At 43.3% G+C, this 13,113-nt stretch overlaps 1 protein-coding gene across 1 annotated transcript in view; it reads left to right on the top strand.

Moving 5' to 3' along the window:
- LOC128689824 (beta-1,3-galactosyltransferase 1) overlaps window positions 1-13,113 on the top strand; it is a 957,133-nt gene that overhangs the window by 707,563 nt on the left and 236,457 nt on the right. The window lies entirely within an intron of this gene.

Genomic DNA, 13,113 nt, shown 5'->3' with positions numbered 1-13,113 from the left:
GTAGGTAACGTACTCGCCCAGGGCATCCAAGAAGCAGCTGGTAGCGCACTTTTTCAGGACTTCCAGAAAACCATGTGTCAGCATATCTCTCCAAGGCTTCCAAAAATCAGATGAGAATATATTCTTCCAAGAGTTCCAAGAAGGAGGAAACTGAGCATTCTTCCAGTGCATCCAAGAATCAGGTGGTGGTACGGTTGTAAAGTGTTCCAAGAAAGTGGAAGTAGTGCTGCTATCAGTTGTGATGTTTGTGATACAGTTTTCCTACCTCGCATCATGGTCTATGGCTATGCTTTCTTGTTGACTTTCTTGTCAACTAGGCTATTGCTTTTGGTAGTCAGCATGCCGACATAGCCATCACATACTGGTTCATATGACGGTGTAGTTGTAAAGTGGTTCAGATGCAGACAGTAAAGTTATTTAGTGGCGCAGCTGGTGGTTGTCGCCTAGTGGTTCAGCCGGGGGTAGTGGAGTTATCCAGTTATCAAGCGAGTGGTAGCGAAATTATCGAACTGTGCCGCTGTTGGTAGTGGAACTGTCCAGGGATGTATCTACCTATGGCGCAGGTGGTGGCAGTGCAGTTATCCAGTGGTGCAGCTGGTGACAGTACAGTTATCCATTAGTGCAGCTGGTGACAGTACAGTTATCCATTGGTGCAGCTGGTGACAGTACAGTTATCCAGTGGTGCAGCTGGTGACAGTACAGTTATCCATCAGTGCAGCTGGTGACAGTACAGTTATCCATTGGTGCAGCTGGTGACAGTACAGTTATCCAGTGGTGCAGCTGGTGGCAGTACAGTTATCCAGTGGTGCAGCTGGTGACAGTACAGTTATCCATTAGTGCAGCTGGTGACAGTACAGTTATCCATTAGTGCAACTGGTGACAGTACAGTTATCCAGTGGTGCAGCTGGTGACAGTACAGTTATCCAGTGGTGCAGTTGGTGACAGTACAGTTATCCAGTGGTGCAGTTGGTGACAGTACAGTTATCCAGTGGTGCAGTTGGTGACAGTACAGTTATCCAGTGGTGCAGCTGGTGACAGTACAGTTATCCATTAGTGCAGCTGGTGACAGTACAGTTATCCATTAGTGCAGCTGGTGACAGTACAGTTACCCAGTTGGTTGGTGCAGCTGATAGTAGTTAGTAGAGTTAGTGGTAGTTGATGCAGTTGGTGGTAGTTGATGCAGTTAGTGGTAGTTGATGCAGTTGGTGGTAGTTGATGCAGTTGGTGGTAGTTGATGCAGTTGGTGGTAGTTGATGCAGTTGGTGGTAGTTGATGCAGTTGGTGGTAGTTGATGCAGTTGGTGGTAGTTGATGCAGTTAGTGGTAGTTGATGCAGTTGGTGGTAGTTGAGGCAGTTAGTGGTAGTTGATGCAGTTGGTGGTAGTTGATGCAGTTGGTGGTAGTTGATGCAGTTGGTGGTAGTTGATGCAGTTGGTGGTAGTTGATGCAGTTGGTGGTAGTTGATGCAGTTGGTGGTAGTTGATGCAGTTGGTGGTAGTTGATGCAGTTCGTGGTAGTTGATGTAGTTGGTGGTAGTTGATGCAGTTGGTGGTAGTTGAGGCAGTTAGTGGTAGTTGATGCAGTTGGTAGTTGATGCAGTTGGTGGTAGTTGAGGCAGTTAGTGGTAGTTGATGCAGTTGGTGGTAGTTGATGCAGTTGGTGGTAGTTGATGCAGTTGGTGGTAGTTGAGGCAGTTAGTGGTAGTTGATGCAGTTGGTGGTAGTTGATGCAGTTGGTGGTAGTTGAGGCAGTTAGTGGTAGTTGATGCAGTTGGTGGTAGTTGATGCAGTTGGTGGTAGTTGATGCAGTTGGTGGTAGTTGATGCAGTTGGTGGTAGTTGATGCAGTTGGTGGTAGTTGATGCAGTTGGTGGTAGTTGATGCAGTTGGTGGTAGTTGATGCAGTTGGTGGTAGTTGATGCAGTTGGTGGTAGTTGATGCAGTTGGTGGTAGTTGATGTAGTTGGTGGTAGTTGATGCAGTTGGTGGTAGTTGAGGCAGTTAGTGGTAGTTGATGCAGTTGGTGGTAGTTGATGCAGTTGGTGGTAGTTGAGGCAGTTAGTGGTAGTTGATGCAGTTGGTGGTAGTTGATGCAGTTGGTGGTAGTTGATGCAGTTGGTGGTAGTTGATGCAGTTGGTGGTAGTTGATGTAGTTGGTGGTAGTTGATGCAGTTGGTGGTAGTTGATGCAGTTGGTGGTAGTTGATGCAGTTGGTGGTAGTTGATGCAGTTGGTGGTAGTTGATGCAGTTGGTGGTAGTTGATGTAGTTGGTGGTAGTTGATGCAGTTGGTGGTAGTTGAGGCAGTTAGTGGTAGTTGATGCAGTTGGTGGTAGTTGATGCAGTTGGTGGTAGTTGAGGCAGTTAGTGGTAGTTGATGCAGTTGGTGGTAGTTGATGCAGTTGGTGGTAGTTGATGCAGTTGGTGGTAGTTGATGCAGTTGGTGGTAGTTGATGTAGTTGGTGGTAGTTGATGCAGTTGGTGGTAGTTGATGCAGTTGGTGGTAGTTGATGCAGTTGGTGGTAGTTGATGTAGTTGGTGGTAGTTGATGCAGTTGGTGGTAGTTGATGCAGTTGGTGGTAGTTGAGGCAGTTAGTGGTAGTTGATGCAGTTGGTGGTAGTTGATGCAGTTGGTGGTAGTTGATGCAGTTGGTGGTAGTTGAGGCAGTTAGTGGTAGTTGATGCAGTTGGTGGTAGTTGATGCAGTTGGTGGTAGTTGAGGCAGTTAGTGGTAGTTGATGCAGTTGGTGGTAGTTGATGCAGTTGGTGGTAGTTGATGTAGTTGGTGGTAGTTGATGCAGTTGGTGGTAGTTGAGGCAGTTAGTGGTAGTTGATGCAGTTGGTGGTAGTTGATGCAGTTGGTGGTAGTTGAGGCAGTTAGTGGTAGTTGATGCAGTTGGTGGTAGTTGATGCAGTTGGTGGTAGTTGATGCAGTTGGTGGTAGTTGATGCAGTTGGTGGTAGTTGATGTAGTTGGTGGTAGTTGATGCAGTTGGTGGTAGTTGATGCAGTTGGTGGTAGTTGATGCAGTTGGTGGTAGTTGATGCAGTTGGTGGTAGTTGATGCAGTTAGTGGTAGTTGATGCAGTTGGTGGTAGTTGATGCAGTTAGTGGTAGTTGATGCAGTTGGTGGTAGTTGATGCAGTTGGTGGTAGTTGATGCAGTTAGTGGTAGTTGATGCAGTTGGTTGTAGTTGATGCAGTTGGTGGTAGTTGATGCAGTTGGTGGTAGTTGATGCAGTTAGTGGTAGTTGATGCAGTTGGTGGTAGTTGATGCAGTTGGTGGTAGTTGATGCAGTTAGTGGTAGTTGATGCAGTTAGTGGTAGTTGATGCAGTTAGTGGTAGTTGATGCAGTTAGTGGTAGTTGATGCAGTTGGTGGTAGTTGATGCAGTTAGTGGTAGTTGATGCAGTTGGTGGTAGTTGATGCAGTTAGTGGTAGTTGATGCAGTTGGTGGTAGTTGATGCAGTTAGTGGTAGTTGATGCAGTTAGTGGTAGTTGATGCAGTTAGTGGTAGTTGATGCAGTTGGTGGTAGTTGATGCAGTTGGTGGTAGTTGATGCAGTTAGTGGTAGTTGATGCAGTTGGTGGTAGTTGATGCAGTTGGTGGTAGTTGATGCAGTTGGTGGTAGTTGATGCAGTTAGTGGTAGTTGATGCAGTTAGTGGTAGTTGATGCAGTTAGTGGTAGTTGATGCAGTTGGTGGTAGTTGATGCAGTTGGTGGTAGTTGATGCAGTTGGTGGTAGTTGATGCAGTTAGTGGTAGTTGATGCAGTTGGTGGTAGTTGATGCAGTTGGTGGTAGTTGATGCAGTTGGTGGTAGTTGATGCAGTTAGTGGTAGTTGATGCAGTTGGTGGTAGTTGATGCAGTTGGTGGTAGTTGATGCAGTTGGTGGTAGTTGATGCAGTTAGTGGTAGTTGATGCAGTTGGTGGTAGTTGATGCAGTTGGTGGTAGTTGATGCAGTTGGTGGTAGTTGATGCAGTTGGTGGTAGTTGATGCAGTTGGTGGTAGTTGATGCAGTTATTGATAATTATCCACAATGTAATATATAATTAGTTAATGTGTAATAAATAATAATATATATCGCCATTAAAATATATAATAAATGTGTCTAATAAATTAATTGTCAGTTCCTGGAAGCTGTCACTAATAGTTTAATCATCCTTCAAGGGATATTGGGTGGGTTTTTTTTTCACTAAAGTTTTATTTTATATTTTGAGAATGCCTCAGTCGATCGTCTTCAACCTTCAGTGCTTGTTTATCGTGACTTGTGAAAGGTTAATGGAATCCACGTGATAACCTGAGAAAGCCTCTTCTGATTGAATTCAAAATTTCGTCTCTAGTTTGTCTTATTTATCAGAAAGTCAGAAGTGTTATTAAAGTTTGTAGCAGCTACCATAATTTGCCAGTTTTATTTTTGAAAATAGGTGGTGGGGGGGGTTTTTCAATGATGTAATTTGAGTTTTCCTTGTTTGATCGACTACAAGTTTAATTGTCAGCGCATCTTGTGAAGATGTTATTGTGTAGGTTCAGGCTGATTAGTTACGAATTTGTCAAACTTACTGTGAGTGGTAGAAAACGTCGAATTTTTGCATTCTGTGCACTAACTAAAGACTGACTCTTCCGCTAGACTTCAAACTCATAACACTGATATATTTTCTTCAAATAAGCTTCTTGTTAGTCTTGGACTGAGAAAGTTCTAATCTGCCAGTGATATTTAGCAAACTAATTTAGTGTACAATAAGACTTTGTGATGTCTGGTGCCAATTTATCAGTTTTACCGAAGAAACTCGATAATTAAAAAATTGGTTTTCACTTTTTAATGTATAAATGACTGACTCAGCCATCCTCAAATCACAGCTGGGCATGGTGACACAGGATCGAATCCCGGCTAGCCGCAGGTCTGTTAGTGATTCCAACTTGTTTCGTGATTTCATTAATATATAAGTAAAACTTGCGATTTTGGCTTAAATAAGAACGCTCTTCTTGCCGAATAAGTCAAGCGAAATATTGTGTATGCAATAATTTCGCAAAAATCATTCTAAACCTAACGGAAAAAATATATTTCATTTTGTTTGTTTATCATTAAATTATTGTAAACTTAATTAATTATGCTTGTTATAATAAGGTTAGGTAAGGTTTTGCATTAACATAAATGAAAAAATATATCTTAAAACGTATAAGAGAAAATTTTAGAAAGGACCTAATTTTAAATGAATTCTTGCTAATTGACTAGTTTTGCCTATTCGGCACGATATATATATATATTATATATATATATATATATATATATATATATATATATATATATATATATATATATATATATATATATATATATATATATATATATATATATATATAGCAAAACAACCACTCTGAAAGAATAGAGAAATTCCAAGCGCTTTCGTGACTACTCACATTATCAAGGAACTATGAAAGTAAAGCATCCAAGGAAGCTATATAAGGGGTCTGGTCGGCACCTCACTATCAGATCCCACAACGGTTTAAACACGTGACGCGCGGCGAGCCAACTTGGAAAGGTCCTTGGCACAACTCACCCCACAAACTATTCTACCCAAGAAATAAGAAATTTTAAAGATTATTTGTCCAGTGTATTATTAAATTCTTCCCAAATTCTATTAATTATAAATGGATCTAATTTATATAAACCAAAGGAAATATTCATATTATTGTCAAAACTGCTTTTTATGAAACAAGATTCAATTATATTCCTGTCGACCATGGACTTGCTTGATACTACTTTCTCAACTTTTTGAAAATCAATTGGATGGTTAAAATCTCTTACATGAATAAATAGAGCATTGGAATCTTGTCCAGTTCTAATGCTATATTTATGTTGTTTTAATCTTAGTTCGAGATTTTTACCAGTTTGACCGTAATAAACTTTATCGCAAATTTTACAAGGAATCTTATAGACACATCCATCAGCATTTTGGGGGGAATTCTTTATCAAAAGTTTTTTTACTGTATCGAGATTTTTGAATACAACTTTAATATTAAAAGTCTTAAGAAGAGAAGGCATATCAACCAAGTTTTCATGGTAAGGGAGAACCAACATAAACTGCAACATTAACACCCCTCCTTCAGAGTGCAGGCACTGTACTTCCCATCTCCAGGACTCAAGTCCGGCCTGCCAGTTTCCCTGAACCCCTTCATAAATGTTACTTTGCTCACACTCCAACAGCACGTCAAGTATTAAAAACCATTTGTCTCCATTCACTCCTATCAAACACGCTCACGCATGCCTGCTGGAAGTCCAAGCCCCTCGCACACAAAACCTCCTTTACCCTCACCCTCCAACCTTTCCTAGGCCGACCCCTACCCTGCTTTCCTTCCACTACAGACTGATACACTCTTGAAGTCACTCTGTTTCTCTCCATTCTCTCCACATGTCCGAACCACCTCAACAACCCTTCCTCAGCCCTCTGGACAACAGTTTTGGTAATCCCGCACCTCCTCCTAACTTCCAAACTACGAATTCTCTGCATTATATTCACACCACACATTGCTCTCAGACATGACATCTCCACTGCCTCCAGCCTTCTCCTCGCTGCAACATTCATCACCCATGCTTCACACCCATATAAGAGCGTTGGCAAAACTATACTCTCATACTTTCCCCTCTTTGCCTCCAAGGACAAAGTTCTTTGTCTCCACAGACTCCTAAGTGCACCACTCACCCTTTTTCCCTCATCAATTCTATGATTCACCTCATCTTTCATAGACCCATCCGCTGACACGTCCACTCCCAGATATCTGAATACATTCACCTCCTCCATACTCTCTCCCTCCAATCTGATATCCAATCTTTCATCACCTAACCTTTTTATCCTCATAACCTTACTCTTTCCTGTATTCACCTCGTAGGTTCGAGTCTCCTTCAGCCAGAGATCAGTGTTTGTGTATATTTCGCATGCTCTCGCGAATTCCTTGCATATATATATATATATATATATATATATATATATATATATATATATATATACACACAAAATGAGTTACTAATACTCCCTATCGCATTATTGTAATTACCGATCGTTAATATGCTATAAATGTCAAGTACATACTTAATTAAACACTGAATTACTCTAATTATTAATTTTCACTAAACTAAAGTTACCTTGTGATGAACTGAGAAGCCAGAACGTGTTTACTTACTCAAAATATAAATTAATCATAACAAATTATACACGCAGACCATTATTCTTACCTCTGAGAAGCCTTGTAAAATCCCGATTTAAACTATGAATTATACAAATTTAAGTTATTTTATAATAACCAGAGTTTCTCTGGTGTTCCTGGAATAATATAGCGTGAGAAATAAACATTTACAATGACTTATTGACAAGGCCAGCTTAAAATCTTTAAACAAAGCATCTCATGCACACAGTTACATTCTAGCTGCTATATTCAATTTCGGCCAGAGTTGTATTGAATGTATATTATCAATGGCTAATATATGATGACTGGTACCAATAATTTAATATACAACAGCTTAAAATTCTAACCTTACAAGAGGTGCAGCTAGTGACAGTAATTTAGGCCAGTACTTGGTATTAGTAATCTAATTGTACAATGTTGCAGCTAGTTGTAATTTAGTTATCCAGTGCCTGCACGAGGTACGAGGTTCTTTGGTCTCTCAGTACCAGTGTCCACAATTAGTGACCGTTGCTAAGGACTGTGTTGTTAAGGTGTGTACGCGTCACTAGGGACGCTCACCTTCTCTGAGTGAAAGGTCACCAGGTGAAACTCTGAGGTAGGAAGACACTGGCATCTGTTAGGTAAGACACATATGCAACAGTTAGACAACTTTATTCCGAAACGTTTCGCCTACACAGTAGGCTTCTTCAGTCGAATACAGAAAGTAGGCAGGAACAGCAGAGATGTGAAGACGATGTAATCAGTCCATCACCCTTAAAGTCGTAGAATTTGAGGTTGTCAGTCCCTCGGCCTGGAGAAGTTCAGTTCCATAGTCAGGAACTATGGAACTGAACTTCTCCAGGCCGAGGGACTGACAACCTCAAATTCTACGACTTTAAGGGTGATGGACTGATTACATCGTCTTCACATCTCTACTGTTCCTGCCTACTTTCTGTATTCGACTGAAGAAGCCTACTGTGTAGGCGAAACGTTTCGGAATAAAGTTGTCTAACTGTTGCATATGTGTCTTACCTAACAACCTGTCGGTATTGTATACCATTTTGATGTTCACACTGGCATCTGTTTACATCGGAGGAGGATGTGTATTGACGGCTCTCTGTTACCCTGTCGCTCCTAAACATTTTATCCTTTACTTCCTACTTACCTTATCCTTTACCTTCTAGTAACTTTAGTCTTTGCATCTTAGTTACTTTATTATTTATCACCTAGATACGGTATCCTTACCTTCCTAGTAATCTTATCCTTCACATTCTAGTATTATCGTTGCGTCCTACTTACATTACCTTTCACCTCCTAGTTACCTTATTATCCTCTCCTAGTTGTATTTCCTTTCTTCTTATTTATTTACCTGAATATATTTACTCCTTCTTTCCACACACACGTGTTATATTAATCACACACACCTTCCTTCCGCTATACATATGTGCTCTTACTAAATACGTATTCCCCTTTCATTAAACGCATGTATTCCCTTCCACTAAACACTGGTGTCCCCTTCCGCTAAACACTGGTGTCCTCTCCCACTAAACACTGTGTCCCCTTCCGCTAAACACTGGTGTCCTCTCCCACTAAACACTGATGTCCCCTTCTACTAAACACTGATGTCCTCTTCCACTAAACACTGGTGTCCCCTTCCGCTAAACACTGGTGTCCTCTCCCACTAAACACTGTGTCCCCTTCCGCTAAACACTGGTGTCCTCTCCCACTAAACACTGATGTCCCCTTCTACTAAACACTGATGTCCCCTCCCACTAAACACTGGTGTCCTCTCCCACTAAACACTGGTGTCCCCTTCCACTAAACACTGGTGTCCTCTCCCACTAAACACTGTGTCCCCTTCCGATAAACACTGGTGTCCTCTCCCACTAAACACTGATGTCCCCTTCCACTAAACACTGATGTCCCTTCCCCCTAAACACTGGTGTCCTCTCTCACTAAACACTGGTGTCCCCTTCCACTAAACACTGGTGTCCTCTCCCACTAAACACTGTGTCCCCTTCCGATAAACACTGGTGTCCTCTCCCACTAAACACTGATGTCACCTTCCACTAAACACTGATGTCCCTTCCCCCTAAACACTGGTGTCCCCTTCCACTAAACACTGGCGTCCCCTTCCACTAAACACTGGTGTCCCCTTCCACTAAACACTGGTGTCCTCTCCCACTAAACACTGGTGTCCCCTTCCACTAAACACTGGTGTCCCCTCCCACTAAACACTGGTGTCCTCTCCCACTAAACACTGGTGTCCCCTTCCACTAAACACTGGTGTCCCCTCCCACTAAACACTGGTGTCCTCTCCCACTAAATACTGATGTCCTCTCCCACTAAACACTGGTGTCCCCTTCCGCTAAACACTGGTGTCCTCTCCCACTAAACACTGGTGTCCTCTCCCACTAAACACTGATGTCCCCTTCCGCTAAACACTCATGTCCTCTCCCACTAAACACTGGTGTCCCCTTCCGCTAAACACTGATGTCCTCTCCCACTAAACACTGATGTCCTCTCCCACTAAACACTGATGTCCCCTCCCACTAAGCACTGATGTCCCCTCCCACTACACACTGATTTCCTCTCCCACTAAACACTGATGTCCCCTTCCACTAAATACTGATGTCCCCTCCCACTAAACACTGATGCCCTCTCCCACTAAACACTGGTGTCCCCTTCCATTAAACACTGGTGCCCTCTCCCACTAAACACTGATGTCCCCTACCACTAAATACTGATGTCTCCTTCCACTAAACACTGGTGCCCTCTCCCACTAAACACTGATGTCCTCTCCCACTAAACACTGGTGTCCCCTTCCACTAAACACTGGTGTCCTCTCCCACTAAACACTGGTGTCCCCTACCACTAAACACTGATGTCTCCTTCCACTAAACACTGGTGCCCTCTCCCACTAAACACTGATGTCCTCTCCCACTAAACACTGGTGTCCCCTCCCACTAAACACTGATGCCCTCTCCCACTAAACACTGGTGTCCCCTTCCACTAAACACTGATGTCTCCTTCCACTAAACACTGGTGCCCTCTCCCACTAAACACTGATGCCCTCTCCCACTAAACACTGATGTCCCCTACCACTAAATACTGATGTCTCCTTCCACTAAACACTGGTGCCATCTCCCACTAAACACTGATGTCCTCTCCCACTAAACACTGATGTCCCCTACCACTAAATACTGATGTCCCCTACCACTAAACACTGGTGTCCCCTACCACTAAACACTGATGTCTCCTTCCACTAAACACTGGTGTCCCCTCCCACTAAACACTGGTGTCCCCTCCCACTAAACACTGGTTTTACCTGGAGAGTTTACAGAGAGTTCTCAACGGTCTGTGACCTCCACTCCCACTAAACACTGTTGTCCCCTCCCACTAAACACTGGTGTCCCCTCCCACTAAACACTGGTGTCCCCTCCCACTAAACACTGGTGTCCCCTCCCACTAAACACTGATGTCCCCTCCCACTGAACACTGGTGTCCTCTCCCACTAAACACTGGTGTCCTCTCCCACTAAACACTGATGTCCCCTCCCACTAAACACTGGTGTTCCCTCGCACTAAACACTGGTGTTCCCTCGCACTAAACACTGGTGTCCCCTCCCACTAAACACTGGTGTTCCCTCCCACTAAACACTGGTGTCCCCTCCCACTAAACACTGGTGTCCCCTCCCACTAAACACTGGTGTCCCCTCCCACTAAACACTGGTGTCCCCTCCCACTAAACACTGGTGTCCCCTCCCACTAAACACTGGTGTCCCCTCCCACTAAACACTGGTGTCACCTCCCACTAAACACTGGTGTTCCCTCCCACTAAACACTGGTGTCCCCTCCCACTAAACACTGGTGTTCCCTCCCACTAAACACTGGTGTCCCCTCCCACTAAACACTGGTGTTCCCTCGCACTAAACACTGGTGTTCCCTCCCACTAAACACTGGTGTCCCCTCCCACTAAACACTGGTGTTCCCTCCCACTAAACACTGGTGTCCCCTCGCACTAAACACTGGTGTTCCCTCCCACTAAACACTGGTGTTCCCTCGCACTAAACACTGGTGTTCCCTCGCACTAAACACTGGTGTTCCCTCGCACTAAACACTGGTGTCCCCTCCCACTAAACACTTGTGTCCCCTCCCACTAAACACTTGTGTCCCCTCCCACTAAACACTGGTGTCCCCTCCCACTAAATACTGGTGTCCCCTCCCACTGAACACTTGTGTCCCCTCCCACTAAACACTTGTGTCCCCTCCCACTAAACACTGGTGTTCCCTCCCACTAAACACTGGTGTTCCCTCCCACTAAACACTGGTGTCCCCTCGCACTAAACACTACGAACCTTCTCATCACACTTAGGTAGAGCTGTGGTTGCTACTTTACCACTTAAAATATTGGTTGCTACGTGAACCTTCTTCACCACCTAAGAATATTCTCCCAGCGTCTAAACTCCACAACATAACTACATCAAAATAAAATCTCAGGGGAAATTACACTGGGAAAAGTGATACGCCAAATATCAAGCGCAATATAATTAATTATTACACCACCTCATACAATTTCCCTGCAGTTCAATGACCAACTATTGTAGACTGAACACAGTCTGAAAACCCAACCTGAGACACCTTAAGTGGAAGAATGTGGCAAGGACTGTAAGGGCTCTGGTGGCTAAAGCTCTCCCTTCACTTGGCGAGGGTCTGGGATCGATTCCCATTGGGCGTGTTTCTTTACACCGGTTGTCTATGTTCACCCATCAGTAAAATGGGTACCTGGGTGTTAGTGGACTGGTGTGGGTCGCATCCTGGAACACTGGCCCAAAATAAAAAATGAGGACCTGGTCTCGGACATGATGTTATCGAAGGCTGGAGTCCCGGACCATAATATATTCGAGGTTTTTAAGACCTGCGTTTACAATGGTCTGGGTCAGGATATGCTATCAGTAATGAGAGAAAATTCAATTAATTTAATTTCCCCCAAAAATATCAACTGGGAAAAATAAATCATGACGCTCAAGAGATACTTTGGGAAGGAAATATGACCACTGGGGATATAAACCAGTTTCTTGAGAAGGTGAGCTTATTAGCTCTCGAAGTATTCTCCAGACACATACCCCCTACGACAGTCGAGGAGAAAATCCATACTTGAAAAAGAGAGAGAGAGAGAGAGAGCGATGGAGAGTAGCGCTTCCTCTACAGACAAAGACGATGGGTAACAGCTCCTCAAAACCAGAAGACTTTCTGAGGCACGAAGAAAGGTACCGGCTAGGCAGTGCAGAACATCGGTCACAAACTGAATAAATCGTACTGAGCCCAGGAGAGGCAGGGGAAGCAAAGAGTCATAAATGTAATTAGAGGAACTCCCAAATGCTTTTTCTTTTATTTAAAATCGAAAGTGAAAACTACATCAAGTGTAAGGGACTTTAATAGTGTGGAACACATATTGACAAAAACAAAATGAGTGAAATACCTAAATAAAAATATATCTCGGGGTTCAGTGAACTACTCATCAGTCTGCAGATCGTTGATCGTAACGAGTTTTTCATGAACGAGACACAAAACGCAGCTGACATCTCCACATTCTCTGATGCAACCCTGTGGCTTAGCGCTTCTTTTTGATTAAAATAATAATAATCTGATGCAACCCAATCCCCAGTTAACGTTGAAGAAAACATTGATATCATGTTCATACAATCAACCCCAAGTTAAGTCTGGAGGAACACAGTATTCCTGAAAACTTGCAAGAAACCACTATCGTGCGCCTGGCCACAGCTGTCGTTCCAGTCATTAAAAAACACCGATATTGTCTTACTTCACGAAGTGGAAGCAAAGCATTTGTAAAAAAATATACAACACTATAGTGCTAAAACATACATCAAAATCATTGAACAAATCCTAAGAAGCAATATTGCCAGTCACATAAAATCACAGAAGTTACACAGCCATG

Source organism: Cherax quadricarinatus, chromosome 22 (assembly GCF_038502225.1).
Source record: "Cherax quadricarinatus isolate ZL_2023a chromosome 22, ASM3850222v1, whole genome shotgun sequence".
NCBI lineage: Eukaryota > Metazoa > Arthropoda > Malacostraca > Decapoda > Parastacidae > Cherax > Cherax quadricarinatus.
Note: the sequence above shows the minus strand (reverse complement) of the source record. Positions and strands in the feature narration are given on the sequence as shown.